We start from the raw sequence: 16,518 nt of genomic DNA, 5'->3' as shown, positions 1-16,518 counted from the left end.
ATCAAACAGAAAAAGGGCAGAATCGGAAGCAGAGCAAGCAGGAAATGTCATTCCATCCATTTTCTCCCAGTTTTCATGATATGTGGTTTGTTGCAATTAATTATGATAAATCTGTTTGCAGACAGAAGCTCTGTCCTAGGGGTAAATTCTGCACCTCTGCTTCTCCCAAACTGCTGATGCTGTCTGACTTAGAGTCACAAAGCTTTGTACTCCACACTGTGTGATGTAGTAGGATGGAAAAGTGCTGGTGAGCTATGTGATGGGAGGGGGAGAAGTGATATGTCAGGAGGAGATTAAGTAATTCAGCAGGAACGATGACTGTTCCTGAGTATATGGGGGAGCAGAGGAAGAAGTGGGGCTGCTCTGTGGAGGGTCTTCAGGATGAAGGTCGGCAGCCTGAGCTGCATGTAATAAAAGGAGAAAAACCCATCCTAATGAAGTGATTCAGTCCTGGAGTGAATTCCTCTCGCAGCTGTTGATGGCTGTTCCAGCTGGCTGCACAGGTTCATAAAACAGCTTTCCATGGGTTGTGTTTCGACAACACGCTGTTGTGCCAATTGATTGTGCCTCTGTGGCCCATGAAGGAGGAATGCTATACCTTTCCCTAACAACATTACCTTTTCTTCAGCAAAAAGGGAGCTGTTGGCTTTTGAAAGGTGGGGTTTCCTGTGCCGTGACTTGCTCTTCTGAAAAACTCAGGGTTTTTATGAGTAATAAAAAGAGGAGGTTGTCTATGAGGGTGGTGGTGGTGGGGGTTTATGAATAACCTTGAGCCTACTTTCCATCAGTGTTATTTATGTGGCATTTTTAATAGTCCAGCTTCTCTCAGGGAGGCAGTAAGGAGTGGTAGCTCAAGGGGATTATTATTGGCTTTCTTGTCTTTACTTTTATCAGAGTAGAAATGTTTGCAGTATCGCCCTGGCCCAGGACCTGTGTCAGAGACCAGGGAGGTGGTGGGTCCTGTACAGCAGAGCCCTTTCATGTGTCCTTTCTCCTAAACTCTTATTTACAGTCTGCTCTGAATACCTTTAAGTTTGGAAGTGGGATGTAAAGGAGGGGTGAGTTCTTTCTACCTTTTGGATGACACATTAGAGTTCCCCTCATGGTGAGAGTTCCCCCATTACTCTCCAGGCAGATTCGTGTTTAGTACCCAAGATGTCTAAACTCCTAATTGCTACCCAGTCCTGAACACCTTCTGTTCCCTGGAAATTGAGTGGGAAAGCAACGTTGCCTCAGTCTCCAGAGGATGTGGATCTTTTGGTGGCTTGAGTGCTCCAGTTCCATCTCTTGAGACCTGCCTTCCAGCTACAGCAGCTAAGTGAAGATAAGCCAAATATTTATGGTCTCTAGAGCTGGGAGCTTTCAGAATGCACTTTTGAACACATTATTGAATTAGTGATAGAAACAAATCATTATCCAATTAATAATTAGCAGTGTGTTATTCAACCGTAATAGAGAAGAGCCAATTACAGAGGCATGCCGAGTTGCTAAGCCCTGAGAAATTATTCATGACAGTTTTGGGTTTTTTTAAGCAGCTCAGTTTGTCTTGTTCACAGTAAGTATCAGGTGACCTTTTAACATTTGCTGGCTGACCACATTTATGGCTAATTAAATCTTTTTCTTATATATTGAATGCCAATCACTGTGATATCAAGGCATTGTTCTTGCTTTATGAGACATGGGGATAAGTGTGTTCCTCTGTTATTTTTCAGGTCTCCTGACTTTCCTTTGTTTCCTGCTCTTTTGCTTTTGCAGGACAGTGCTTTTCACTCCTTTGCCTTGAGCCAGGAGACAAGTGAACACTTGTAAGACACAGCCCTCAGTTCTTTGCTGGGTCCTTTTGAAGAACTTTTTAAAAATGCAGAAAGACAGATGTAAGGATGCAAACTTTGCCTTAGAAGTAGGTTTAAGTTTGTCCCAGATTTAACAATGCCATGGATACGAGGTGTAGGACAATGAAGATGGAATAGAATAGGCCAGTTTTAATAGAATAGGTCAATTTGTACCTTTTCTAGAGAGCAAACTCTGGGCTCTTGCCTGCTCACTGGAACAATTTCAGCTGAGTGAAACCTGGCTGTTGAACTCACCACTTCAGTAGGGTTTAGTTCCCTGTGTCAGTGGGACTTATTACACGAGTGCATCATAGTTATCAGGTGATGTACTGTGAGTTTGAGATTAACAGAGGAGTTAATCACTGCTCAGAGGGGCTCTGGGGTCCTGATCTGATCTACACTATGTTTGGTGAGAAATTCTGCATTTGCATCTGGGGGGGCATAAAAAACAAACAAAACCACCCAATAAAGTTGGTTCATCGGTGTTAGCAGTCTAGACTCCAACTCTTCTAAGTCAATGAGCTGCAAATGCAGTAACCCTTTAAGAATACCTTCTCCACAGGAGATGGATTTCCTCCTCATTGGTGTAGTTACCACATACAGAGTATCCAAAAAGCAGTCCAGTCCAAAAGCAGTGCAGTCAAAAGCATTCCAGATGTGCTTTAATGGAAATGCACTGCTGGTTTACCTGGTGCTTACAGTTTCTTCTATCAGGACGTGACACCCATGTCCTGACCCAGCACAGCTGGGCACAGCTTCTGTGAACATTTTGGGTCAATTCTAGTGGCTTTGACTAATTTACCTGTCCTCACTGCAATTTAACCTTAAGTTAGCTTGTGATACTTGGCTAGAACTAGCTTAAGAATTTTATTCCTTTCTATGCAAAGCTTTTCTCTCTTGTCCAGAAAAATCACTAGCTTTTTTTTTTTTTTTTTTTTTTTTTTCCCCCAGACTGGCTTTTGAGATAAGTCTACTGCTTGATTTTAGTGGTTTCATAGTTTTTCTTGATCACCCATTCACTAATCTCAAGAAATGAGGAGCCTGTGGTTTCCAGATTGAGCTAATGCTTTTTTCCTGGAATTGATTCACTCTTCTTTTCTTTCCTTTAGTTTGCAAATGGAAATATGAAATTACAGACAGAGATGACTGTCTCTAAATGTATTACAGAAATGTAATGATGATTTGTCTTAATTTGTCTTTCCATCAGAAAACTGACTTGCCTTTTAGTCCACAGGGTCTCTGTTCTCTGGCTGGTGTTTGGACAGTCCTCTTTGGACATGAAATTCTCCTCTTAATTGTGGTTCATCTACTTCCCAATTTGTCATCTGTGTTCCTCGTACCATTTTTAAACTTCTGTCTTCTTTTTTTTTTTTTTTTCTTTTTTTTTCAGTATTTCATGTAGTTCTTTTGCCTCTCCTTTTTGTGTGCTGTGCCAACAGGGTTTTTTTTTTAATCTTAGAGGAACATGGGGTGCCTCATCTGTTCCAAATCAAAGGCTGGAGACTTCTGTGCTCTTGCTCATAGGTTCTGCTTTTGATCCAATGGGCAATTTATGGAAAGTAGGAATTCATGAAAGGGGCTTTTACTATTCAGATTCTGCTTTGCTTGCAACAATAGGAACCTCAACGAAAAACACAACAGACAAATAGATCCTGGCTTTAAATCAAAAAGCAGTTAACTTCAACCTACAGTCACCTTAGAAAGCTTTAATTATCTCTAAATTTATGAAGGGCACAGCAGGGATGCTCACATACCTTATTCTCAGCGAAGCAGGGGGGGTTTTTGTGTGTGGTTTTTTGTGGGTGGACAAATCAAAGAGGATTGGGGTTGCTCAGAGGGTTCCCCAGCACCTGCTGCTGCAGGGGTGGGTACCACTCAGTTCTGCCCCATCAGGACAACCTAACATTGGTACTGGGAAGGCTGATGGTAAGGTCAATCCTTGAAAAAAAAATCAGCTTTAATCCCAAATGGTGGCAATGGAGAAGAGATGTACCAGGAAGAGTTAAAAATTCTGGTGGCATAAAAAGTCACATTTTTTGTGGTGGCTGGTGGGATGTTCCCTGCTCCAAGGCACATCAGGGCAGCATGTACTAGCAGTGACAGTGCTGCTTCTGTCCTGCCTAGCAATGTCTCCAGTGGTGAGAGATTTAGGACAGGATGCAAAGGTCATGGATCAGGAATTTCAGCTCCTACTGCTGAAAACCAGGTGGTGTCAAGTCTCATGAAGTTTGATTTGCTGAAAGGTCAGGCCAGAGTGGGGCTGTATTTATTTCTAACAGGTGGGTTCCTTTGGGGTTTACTCTCCCTTACATGAAAATCCTGGCCACCAGTTTGATGGGCGTTGCATGACTGATCAACACAGGGGCCTGCTCTAAAACCCTCTGGTGTGCAAATCCCTGCACTGTTGTTTGAGGAGAAAATGAGCTAGTTTCAGGTAGCTTTTAATCACCAGATTTTAAGAATTGTTCTAGCAAATGGTATTTGTGTAACTCAAAAACTGAAAGCAGAGCTTTATGTTGAAGAAACATTAGCCCAGTCTATCTTGGAATGATAGCAAACTTACCTTTCCTACCAGATAACAATTTTTTTGGGAAAAAAAAAAGTTCTAAAAGCTACATTGAATAAATGCCTGTTAATTTTCAAAAGGTTACCTGTTCTGACAATTACCATGGCACACATTTTTCCATAATTTCCAATGAAATTTTGCAGAAATCCCTGGTTTTGTTTTTAAAATCTTCAGAAATAGAAACTTCTCTGAGCCAAACTTGTTTTTGAAAATGCCCCTAAGCATTTAATTTCATTCTTAGTCTAAATGAAATTTTATATTGAAATTTTTTTTTTTCTTTTTTAGCACAAACCTTTAATTCAAAAGTCCGGCTAGTTTTAGTTTTAAGCAGTTTCTTAAGTTCCATAATCAGCATCCTACGAGCACCTTATGGATGAGGTCTCATCCCTGTTAGGGCCTCACTTCTTTTACAAGGCCAACAGGCAACCAACCCTTCCTCAGCTCTCCTCTCCTTAGCTGCATCCTTGGGATGCCTCCTCCTCCCTCCAAGTGAGGGAGCAGGAGGTGGTCTTGGCACCATCAATTATTGATGCCATGTAGAGTGTGTGTTCAGGCTGCCCTACTCTTCTTCTGGCATTTGGGTTTAATTAAATATTACAATACTCCTGGTTCTCTCTGGTTTCCCCTGTGTGGCTCTGCAGTCGATCTTTCTGTGGCCTTTTTATTATAGAAAAGTGACTGTGTTACTTTCAGGACAAAGGTTTTCAAAGACTGCTTGAGGAAAAAGTTTCAGCTAAAAAGTCACCTTACTGTCTTCCCATCCCATCCCCTGGCATGGGAATTACAGCTGAGTTTGGATCACGGGAGGGCTGAAAGGTGTTGCCAGCTGCAGACGGGGCTGTCTCCCCCTCATGTCCCTGCTTCAGGACTCTTCAAAGCCACTGTCACCTTCGACTGGTTTCTACCTCTCTCAAAGCTTAAATAGCTTCTAAATTTAGCCCCGAAATCCTGGCTGGGTTCTCCTCTGGACCTCTCTCTGACATTTTCTACACCTCTCCTTGGGTATGTGGCGACACTCTTAATTACAGCTGTGCCTGCCAGGGGAGCTGTAAGCGCAGAAAAAGAGACCATAAAGGACCTGCCCTCCATTTCTTGTTTGGCTACAGGATTTTTACATATTGCTCTCATAACAGTGCTCAAAGAACATTGATTTATTCCCTATCTTTTCCATTTTTTTTTTCCAAAATCTGTTCACTATAAGACAATTTGGCTACAGTTTTTCCTTGCTGGATGTTAAAAGATTTATCAAATAAAACTGAATCACAGGACAACTGTTCAGACATTGCTGTTCTCTTATGTTTTTCTGGCAACAGAATCAAAAGTAAACAGCCATCAAAAAGGTTATTTCTGAATGGGTCAAACTGGCTATCAAAGAAGCTTATTTAAAGCAAGGTAAGACTTGCCCTGAGGCATTAGTACATAGAAATGCACATTCTTCTAGTTCTTTAACTTCTTACAGATAGCAGGAAATATTTAGAGAATTTGGTCTTTGTGCTTCATTTAGTCATAGTGATGTTGTTACTCCTTGGCTCTAAATATAAATCTTCATAGCATGTCTTTTTTGGACAAATTTTTTAAATGCTTTTTGCTTCATTCCATAAAACAACCCTTTTGAAGAGGTGGCTGTACCAGACTATGTGAAGGAATGATTTTTTTACAAACCTCCAAGAGGCTTTCTTATGCCTGATGATCACTGTCAGCCTCCACTTGCCAGACCACCCCTGCCCACCCTTGCTCACATCTGTGCCTCTTGTTTTTATTATTAGGCTCAGTCAGTTTTTCTGCTTTTGACAGGCTGATTAAAGCTCTTCCATGGGAATTGGGAGTGTTTTTAGTGTAGAAATAGTAACTTGGTGGAGAAATAGTCTATCAGAGGTTTAGGACAGCTTTGATAGCAAGTTAATGCACTGGGTGATCTACTGCCTTGATTCCTGCAGCAGGATATGGCCAGGGTATCTCTTTGAAATGTGGCCTGTCTCTTCAGCCCTGTTAATGTATTTGTCTCAAATACAACTTTTTAGGAAGCAAGACTCTAATAAAATGCTACCATAGAATGATAAATCTAGAATTAACACGTTTCTTTCCCTACGTGTCATTCAATTTAATTGGTTATATTTGTATATTTTATACCTTGTTAGCCTAAGTCTTTTGCTGAATTCTGCACTGTAGACTTTCCCTGCTCATGGAGAACTTCATGATCCCTTTGTGATCTGTGTAGCTGTATGGGGAAGTGACATAGAGTAGTAGAATGGTTTTGGTTGGAAAAGACCTTGAAGATAATGAAGTCCAACTGTTGACCAGGACTGCCAACCCCCCACTAAATCTTCTCCCTAAGCACAACATCTATGCAGCTTTTAAATACTTTTCAAGAATTGTGGCCCCACCACCCCCCTTGAGTCCCCTGTTCTAATGCCTGATAACCTTTTTGGTGAAGAAATTTTTCCTAATACCCAATAGAAACCTGCCCTGAACATTTCCTCTTGTTCTACTACTTGTTATTTTGAGAAGAAGCCAACACCCACCCTCTCCAAAATTCTTTCAGGTAGTTGTAGAGAGTGATAAGGTGTCCCCTCAGATTCCTTTGCTCCAGGCTAAACCATCCCAGTTTTCTCAGCCATTCCTCATAAGTCCTGTGCTCCAGGCTCTTCACCATGTACTGGTGGTAATTCACAGAATCCCTCTTGTGTCTTATATGAGTATTTTGCAGTGTTTTTTAACCTGATTGTCTTTTATATAGCTCTGATGAGCAGGAATTTCAAGCAGATCTATAGGTTACAAATCATTTTTCTCTATAAAGTCATGGGTTCATAACTTTACTGCTGGTGGGGAGCCCTGTTGCAGCATAGTAGGTATTTTAGTGGAAATGGACCTGAATTAGGAAATGTGAATAAAATGAAACATCATCTCAGTCTGCTCTAAGCATTATCATAATGGTATTGCTGAGTAACAGGGAGTTTATCCTGTCTTAATCTATTCCTAAGTCTGAGATTTACTTTGAAATCTCTCTGTCCTCCAAGGTTTGCAGATGTGGGTGGTTTAAATTAAATTACTGAGAGCTTGTTTTGCAAAACTTCTAGTATTCCTCACAACAGACAGAGAAGCCTTCTGTGAAATCTTGGATCTCATTTGTACTTGGTGACATGGAGGAGTGACCATAGAAAATTGTATTATTTAACAAGATTACATCACTTTCTTCTTCTGTCTGAATTCATTGAAATCCTCCAGCAGAGGAGATTGAACTACACAGCCAGAGTGCTCAAAGTCATGCTGCAAAATTGAAACAAAAGTCTATCAGGAATTCAGTACATCAGTACTCTGTGCTGGGGCCTGCTACCATCACAAAAATGTCTTATTTCCATCTCAAGGTTTTCAATCATCTAAATGAGTTTTGCTGTTCTCCCCATGCCTAACCTGTGGAAAAACAGGACTATTCCCTTTCTTAAAACCCTGTTTCCATCAGATGTTTTTTTTACTGTAGAGCTTTATTTAAGAAGGTCAGGTGCCTTTCTATCCCTGTCTCTGCAGCAAGGTGACCTCTAATAGCAGGAATGAAACTCTTTATACCTCATGGCAGTGACCTGGCCTTGGGAAAAGTGCTGATGGGTCTTCCCAGTGCTGGTAATGGTTAGTGCCAGTATAATTAAAGTGTGTAGTTAGGTTTCTCATGTAGTGTCAGTGAGATGAGAAGGTGTTGAGGCAGTGTATTGATGTCAATGTATTGATCTGAGAGGTCAGGGTGTGACTCAGATGCGGGAACAGCGGAGAGGGAGGCTACGGAGGTCACTGCAGGCTCAGAAGCTTCTCCCCAGCCTCTCCAGTGCTTGTGTGACCTCTTCTTGAACAGAGACATACTTGGTAATACCTCCCCAGTTTGTAAATTAAAGTACTAGAAATGTACATTAAAAGGAAAAAAAAAATTTTTTTTTTTTTTTCATGTTGTTACAAGCCTTCTTGCTAATATTAATTGCACAGGGACCTACTGGCTTTGTGTTCCCTTCTTCTGCAGCCACCCCGTGGTTTATTTTGCCTGAAATAAGAGCAGTGTTATAATGCACGGTACTTGCCTAATTATCAGGCTACAAGGGAATGCATCAGTGTTCTGTAAAACGGATACTGTCACGTTGTTGTCCGAGGGAAGCTGTCTAAATGAAGCTTGTCTGTGCCTTGGGGTGGCAGCTTGGCAGCTGAAAGGAGGTGGCATGTTGTGCTGCTGGTGCTGAACCTCGTGTCTTTAGAAGCTGGCAGAAAGATACTCTCTGTGGAGGGCCTGGAACTCTGAAATTGAGTTTCTTAGTGTGCTCCAGCAGAGCCTGAAACCATTGACCTTCAGGCCATACATGATTTACTGATGGAGAGGGGTATTTTTGGTGACATTTGGTGGCAGCTTTCTCTCAGTGGTGGACCCTTGGCTCTGGAAGGTGCTTCCTGCCTGGTCCAAATTGCCCCAGCCTATATTGATCTTCAGAGCACTCTGCAATGTACATCTATTTTCAGAGCTACCGTGCAATTGGGCCTCTGAGAGAAGTCAGCTGCAGGAGAAAAAGAGGAATTTGACAGTCTGTGGACAATTTAATCTTGTCTTCATGATGTATTGTGGAAGTGTGTTCAGCCTTTAAAAAAAAAAAAAAAGCCTTATTATATTATATAACTCACAATAATAATAAGAAATAAACACAATCTCAGGTCTGCTTTAAAAAGCTGCTTTTATTATTAACTGAGTAACCTGAAGAACATTTGTGCTGAACAATTCATAATGAAGTACAATGGCATGAGTTTCTTTTCTTGATATACACAGGATGAGGACACAGATAAAGAAAAAACTGCTTAGGTTTTTTTGGACAAAGCAGATGATTTTCTCAGTAGTAGGGTGATGAGCAAAGCATATAGAAAAACACAGCTGAGCTACTACCCTAACTGCTATTGATCCCAGTGGGTGATTTATTTTTTATGTTTGAGTAAGGACTTTCTTAAGGCTTCAGGACTCCCAAGAGCTGGTCCAGTCCTTTTCTGCAGGGCTGTAGCCCCAGGAGGAGGGGAAATAATTTCCACAACTGCTTTTGGAGCCTGGACAGATGCATGCAGTGGGTTTCTGCCTGTATTGACAGTTCCCTTCAAGATGAATGGACACTGTGAAGTCCTATTTATTTGCACTGTTTATTTGCCCTCAGAAGGCAGCAGATGAGTCTCTCTTCTCCAGAAGAGTTCTCAGCTTGTTCTGTAGTCTGTTACAAGGAGTGTGCTAATTAATTGAATTTCATTATTTAGTTGAAATATTAAATATATCAACTATTGCAGTGTGTATGTAGTGCAAAGTGTGTGCTTGCTGTTCTTGAAGGAAGGAAACTACAATGCAAAATCAAAAGACAGTAGGAGTCAGGATGCAAAGTCAGCATCAACCTGACTGCCTCATCAGGATTTAGAGAGACTGTGAAACTGAGGGATAGATTCAACCTTTGGATGAATTTTAGTAACAATAATGTTGAGTTAAACTTACCAGCATTTTTTACAAGTCCTCTTTGGTGTATTTAGAATCTATAATCAGTCTGCTATGAGATAGCAAGAGCATGTGCCTCTGTTGAGAAGAACAAGTGGGAATAAATTAGCCAAGGGGGTCCATTATTTGAGCTTTGCAAAATATTTGATGTGAATGTTATTTTTGCTGGGCTTTTTCTGGCTGTGCATTTACTGAATGTACTCATTAGATTATCTTTTAAATTTCCCATCTAGCAAGCTAATAAGACATAAAAACCTCTAAAATCCTTGCATATTAAAGACAAAGAAAAGAAAAAAAAAGAAAAAGGAAACATTGTTCCATGGTAATATTACATCCTTTTCAGATGCAACAGAAGTTGTTAGCAACTTTAAGAATGCCAGATTTATTCTGCCTGGTTTCCTTCAGTTAATAATGTTCTCCCTTAAAGCAGGATTTAAATGCTTCGACCTGGATTGCTTAGGGGAAGGTGCTCCCCTTGTACCTCACACACTCCTGGAGCCTTTGGTTATGCCATGTGGCCCATGGCTGGTGGCTGCCTTTCCACCACATGCCAGGAAAACCCCAATCTAGGGGCTGGGGTCAGGTGGAGCTACTCTCATACCTGCAGTCCCTTCTCAGTGCTGGGTTGAAACCTGAATTAAACATGAGGTTGGCTTTGTAGGAGGTCCCAAATCTTCATTGGGGCAGAATGTGGCCCCCAGAGTGCCATGGTCTGCCAGGTCTTCCTTCTGAAGTCTTTAGCTATTAGGCTTCTGGCACGTGGATTTACTGGTGTTATTTTATGTATTTCACGGTCAGTGGCCAAATGAATGGAAATATTAATTGCAAAATGAATCAGTTTTTTCCCCCTCTACCTTTTGTCTGTGTAATTAGAACCATTTCTTCTGTGTCACTGTCCAGTCTGCTGCTGCTGTGTTTGTTAAAGAGTGATCTCTTTTATCCTATAGACTCAAAGGGAAATTACTGGGGTTATTACCAGTGGCAGTGATGCACTCTCATAGTAATGACCTTGAGTTTTATGAAGCACCTCAAGGTTTACTAACAAGGGTAGAACCACTAGAAGTTTGTTAATTGAAATGATGAAATATGTTTGAGTGAGTACAGAAGAATTTAAAGCCAAGTCAATTAGAAGTGCATCTGTTTCCAGAGCTGCTGGAGAAATGTTGTTTATTTTCAAATCACTTTTAAGTCAGCCTCTTGGAATCCTGTTGGCACTGTTGTTTAACACTGCGTGCAGACCTTACACAGGCAGTAAATTTATCATTTGGAAGTGCAGCAGTCGGGTGGATGCCAGTGCCTTACAATAGCTTGTAAACCTACTAATCACCTGCTTCTCCCACCGTGATCCATTTGGGAATGCAGAGGACACAGAAAGGCACTGCAGCCCCTTGCTGGCTGGACCCGGGGTGAGATGAACAGCATCTTGTGTAGGTGGAAAAGAAATTGTGCTGCTGCAAAACTCCCCCTCGGTGCTGCTGTGCACTCCACAGCCTCTTCGTGCTTCTCCACTTCTGACACCCACCAGTCCCTCATCCAGCTGCCTCTGTTGCCTCAGCTCTTTTGGGCTGCACAGCAAAAGTGAGAGAATAACAGTTTTCACACTGTGTATTTGAGCCTTAACCTCCAACACCCACCAGACCATCATCCTCACTTTATTTGTCTAACCTGCTATTGCTTTGTCTCTCGGTCTACAGAGAAGAAATGAGATGAGTAATGGTTGCTGCATCATGTGTCGGAGCCTTCCCAGGACATCCTCTGTCACCTGTGGGTGCTTTGTTTATTATAGACATGTTAGGCAAGAGACTTCATCTGTGGTTTGTAGAGCAACAAGTACATCATTCTTAATGAATAAATAATAGTAAAATGAACTGTGCAGCCCAGGTAAATGCACTTGTTCATCCCATTATGTTGGCAGTGTCTCAGTAGTAACACAATAGCATTCAAGCTTAGAAAAGGCTTATTTCATCTCCCAGCTCATTTTTTCCTTCCAATTCTGAACTATCCCCAGTAGCATGTTTCATATTGTCTACTGGAATATCCCATGTACTGGTGTTTCTGTCACTGACTCCTGCAACATCTGTGTGCAGCTCTGGCTATGTGCTATTCAGGAGCCTGCTCCTGGTTAAGGTAGGACAAAGGCTCTAATCTGTTGTTTCTTAATTAACCAAGCTTTATTTTATTAATAATTGACATCTTAAGGAATAAAATCCCAAGAGACTAAAGGAAGCTACAAGAAACAATATGAACAGAACACATGAACTACAAAAACCTGGACAGCGGGTCGAGCAGGGCTGAAGAAAATAGGACATCTTTTTCTTTAGAAAGTCTTGGAAATTCACCAAATTTTAGTATGAGATTCTGCAGAGGAGAGAAAAATGGGGAATGTGAAGGATAAGTGAGATGTTTCAGGGTGACACTGACAAGACCTGCTGAGTAAAGTCAGCCTTGAGGTAACCTCCCCACTGAGTGAAAGTAACTCAGAAATGTGTTCATACTGTTGCTTTTATTCACATTCTGTTATGGTCAGATGTGTGAATAGGAACCTGAATTTAGAATTCTCTATTCATCAGTTGCTTCAGTAGCATATCTCCCTTGTACTTTTGGTTTTGTTTTTTATTATGTGTTTATTATTATCTTTATTTATTATGCCAATGCTACCAGTTTTCTAGGAATGCCAATACTAGGATTATGGTGGGTATCCAAGCTGAAGTCTTTTCAGCCCCCTGACAGTAGCAAACCATGGCTTGGCTTCTGCAAACAAATCCCTGTCTCAGGTTAGTGCAGGGGTGTTTTGGAAGCTGGAGGTGCCACAGAGGTGGCTCCTGTGAGAAACTGCTGGAAGCTACCCTGGTTCCAATCCCTGCCCCCCCTCTGCCCAAGGCTGGGCAGATAATGGAAAGCTGGATGTACCTCTGTGGGGAACATATTCAAGAAAGGGAAAACAAATCTGAAAAAAGAAAAAAAGAAAAAAAGAAAAAAAAAAAAAAGAGGAAAAAAGAGACTTGCAGAGGAGAGGAGAAGGTGAGATAATAATGCCATAGAAAAAACACCAAAGTCAATGAAGAAGGAGAGGGAATGGTGCCCAAGCAGAGATTTCCCCGTGGTGGGATGGCAGCTGTGGCCCCACAGCCCATGGAGGAGCACGGTGGAGCAGTCCCTGAAGGACCATGGAGGGGTAAATGTGGATTTGTCACCCCTGAAGTGTCACAGGTGGGCAGAGGTGAAGCAACAGCCTGTGCAGGGTGACAGAGAGGGGCAGCTGTGGCTCTGCAGCCCTGGAGGAGCCCGTGGCAGAGGAGGTGACTGTTCCCTCAGTGACTCTGTGGGCAGCCCGGGATGGAGCAGTTCCTGAGGGCATCCCATCCTCATGTTCCAGGGGTTCCTGAAGGACTCTCCCATCAGAGGGACCCTGCCTTGGAGCAGGGGAAGGCTGTGAGGAGTCCTCTCCATGAGGAGGAAAAGCAGCAGACATGGTGTGGGGAACTGACACTGAGCCCCCCTGCCCATCCCCTGTGGACCTGGCTGGGTCTAAACTGTGACATCTCCCATTCCTACAGGCAATGGATGAGCTGGGAGCACCATTATTTACTAGTTCCTCATAAAAAGATAGCCAGAAAGGCATTCTTTGAGCAGAGACAGTACATCTCATGAGTATTTTTTAGAGGAAAATTTTTGTTGAGTGAAATTCTGTGGTTCTGAGCACTGAGGGATCCCAAAAGAACTTCCAGGGGATGGAATACAGCTCTCTTTGGTTTTGTTTATTCTATCTTTTGTCTTTCCTCTTCCTTGTATTTCTTTTTGTATTAATTATATATATATATATTTATATTTTTTTTGTCTTGCATTTCTTTTTGTAAGAGAGGTAGATCTTAAACTGCCAAAAGTCTTAGCCCCCTTTACCTTCAATGATATGTTGATAACCCCTCTGTCTAATCCTACTTTGAGACAAAGCACTTCCTTTGTTTCTGTTGAGAGTTAATTACCAAGGCTGTTGCACAGCCCTAGGAAAAATGATATTTCATATGGTGGTGGAACAGAACTCTTTGGAGAACTGCCTCAGAAGTGCTTCTCATAAATCTATCAGGAGAAAATTTCTTTTAGTTATCATAATGTATTTATGAATTGCTTTGAGTGGCAACTTAAAAAGGTGGAGTAGAATAGTAGTGGGATATTTGTGAGTCTTGTTTGGGGAAAGTGAGTCTATATTGGAAATATTTGTATATGCGTGTGCATGGGTGTGATCTCATCTAGACAGAAATACCAAACATGCCAAGTTGAAATACATCCAAACATGCAAATACCACTGTAATGGGTTGGGTCAGAAACAATGAAAATACCCAATTCCTGTGGCCCTGGAGCTGCAAATGAAAAGGTGACCCAATACATGGAGAGAAGTAGGAAAATAGAACAGAGGGCACTGTGTGGGCACAGGGCTACAGCCTTAAGGAAGTTACAGCCTGAGTGACTGTGGAAATGATTGTGGCTGTCGGGCTCCAGGGTGGCTCCTGTAAATGAAGTGGGAACAGGAGCATCATACAGGAAGGAGAAGAAATAGAGAATCATTGCTTCTGCTGGTGCTCTCAGGTGAGGCCAATCAGCTGATAAGGGGGCAGCACCCAGCACTGCAGAGAGGGATAGAAATGGCGGCAAAGAGCTGCCCTGCTTTGTGCTGGTCACCTCAGGTGAGGGCTACGAGGGGCACCAGCAACCCAGAGCATGGCAAGCAGGAGCAGGCAAACAGGAACAGGGTGTACAGCAGTTATCGAGGCAGTTTGCGCAGGCAGGGTGAGCAGGAGGGGCACAGCCACCTCCCAGCTCTCTGGAAGGAGCAATGGTCTCCAAAAAAGCTAAACCTGGTGCTGTTAAGACGCAGGGTGTGTCCACACAGATGGAAGCCCTGAAGAGGGACAGCAAGAGGGACGTATCTGTTCAGGCCTCTGGCTGTGTAGTGTCTGGGCCTCGTGTTAGCACCAGAGGACGGTGTGAGTGGGGTCTGTGTGCGATGCGAGCAGGTGAATGACTTGCTGTGCCTGGTGGCAGAGCTCAAGGAGAGACTAACAAGTACTAGGGACAGTGAAAAGGAAATTGACTGATGAAGTCACACCCTTTCTAACCCAAAAGAAGTCCAGAAGGAGGCGGTGAAGCCCTGGTCCTTGTGCCATCAGCCAGTTGGAGCAAACCAGGTGGATGAGAGGGAATGGAAACAGGTCCCTCATCAGAGAGGCAAAAGAATCCCCTCCCAACCCCCACCATCTCCCCAGGTGCCCTTAGAGAACAGAGATGAGGCCCTGGACTCAGAGAATCAGGCAGAGGACAGACAAGAGGAAGATCTATCTGGAAGGTCTCCTGTTCACCCCCTGTCTACCAGGCAGGTTACAACTACAGCTACAAACAAGAAAAGAAAGGTAGTTGTAGTTGGTGACTCCCTTCTGAGGGGAACTGAGGGCCCTATGTGTCAAGAGGACCCATCCCGCAGGGAGGTCTGCTGCCTTCCTGGGGCCTGGGTGAGGGATATTAGTAGGAGACTCCCCCAGCTAATTGGGCCCTCTGATTATTATCCAGTGTTGGTAGTCCAGGCTGGCAGTGATGACATTAATGGAAGAAGTACTAAGACAATTAAAAAGGACTTCAAGGCACTGGGTCGTTTAGTTGATGGGTCAGGAGCACAGGTGGTGTTTGCCTCAATTCCTGCAGTAGCAGAGATGAATGAGGAGAGGAGTAGGAAAACCTGTCATATCAATAGGTGGCTAAGGGATTGGTGGCTAAGAGATTCTATGATTGAACCAAAGGAGGGAACTCCTGTTGTTCCTAGCATTTTTTAAGGCACCATTAACAAAAACTACATCAGTGCTCTAGAAGAAGGAGATTTTTCCAGTCAGTGATACCTAAATAAGGCTGAAACCTTTCTTCAGCATGAAGACCAGGAAGGAGGCAATGTATTGTGGGGTGGGTCAGTGCTCTGGATGTAATGCAATCCTGCTTTGGACTTAGCAGCAGGTTTGGGCATGGGAGGTCTTTAATTCCAGCTTCAGGACACAATAATCTCCATGCCTCAGCCTTGATGTTTCCTGGTTGCCTGGGGCTGTGCAGGGGTTTTGGGGGCAGCTGCTACAGGGTTTTTTTCTGAATTCTGTTCTTTGGGGTTTTTTTTCTTTGTTTGTTTTCTCCCTGCTGCAGTGACTGTCCCTTTGTGGAGTGGAGAAACCCTTCATAAGAGAGTAATTGAAGAGCTTTTGGTATTCTGTAGGTAAGGGATAGGGGGGGAGTGTTAGTCTGATGAAAACCAAACAGAAAGAAAGGGCATAAAAATGAGAAACAACAGGAAGATGGTAGGGATGAAATTCAGCTATTTCCATGGCCATCATTTCCAGAGCTGTCAGAGGGTCAAAGCTGCCTGTAATAGCAGCTGATCTTTGCAGCTGCTGACTTTCATGGTCTATCATGAAATCTCTTTTTTGTTTAAATTAAAATAGTACCTACAGACATGACAAGCAGACAGCAAAAGTCGAGGAGAATTTATGCAGCATGGTAAGCAGGAAGGTGCAGAAGCTGTTCCACACTGACAGCCTGAGACTGGAGACTCTGAGGGTTGGACCATCTTCCATGGCCTTTCTGCACACCTGGAG

At 42.8% G+C, this 16,518-nt stretch overlaps 1 protein-coding gene across 1 annotated transcript in view; it reads left to right on the top strand.

The window, feature by feature from the left end:
- The window catches only part of THSD7B (thrombospondin type 1 domain containing 7B), a 271,583-nt gene that overhangs the window by 171,842 nt on the left and 83,223 nt on the right, over positions 1-16,518 (top strand). The window lies entirely within an intron of this gene.

The sequence above is a fragment of the Calypte anna genome, chromosome 7 (assembly GCF_003957555.1).
Source record: "Calypte anna isolate BGI_N300 chromosome 7, bCalAnn1_v1.p, whole genome shotgun sequence".
Taxonomy (NCBI): domain Eukaryota; kingdom Metazoa; phylum Chordata; class Aves; order Apodiformes; family Trochilidae; genus Calypte; species Calypte anna.
The sequence above is the reverse complement of the archived record's forward strand: the minus strand, read 5'-3'. Positions and strand labels throughout refer to the sequence as shown.